Raw genomic sequence first — 214 nt, 5'->3', positions numbered from 1 at the left:
TGTGGGCCAGCAATCTTCTACTGCCTTGCAGAGGCCAGGATGACAGAGATTTCCCTTAGCCTGGCTTTCAGACAGGCTGAGAGGAACTGAGTAGCATGGGGCTGCGGCAGTGACTTCCTCCCCTTTTGTCACGTGGGGCTTGGCTCCTGTCCCCTGAAACCTTGAGTCACACAACCTGCTAGTGCCTACCCTGGGAGGAGCCAGGAGCAGAGAG

The sequence above is a fragment of the Pteropus vampyrus genome, unplaced genomic scaffold (genome assembly GCF_000151845.1).
Source record: "Pteropus vampyrus isolate Shadow unplaced genomic scaffold, Pvam_2.0 Scaffold20, whole genome shotgun sequence".
Classification (NCBI taxonomy): Eukaryota; Metazoa; Chordata; class Mammalia; order Chiroptera; family Pteropodidae; genus Pteropus; species Pteropus vampyrus.
The sequence above is the reverse complement of the archived record's forward strand: the minus strand, read 5'-3'. Positions refer to the sequence as shown.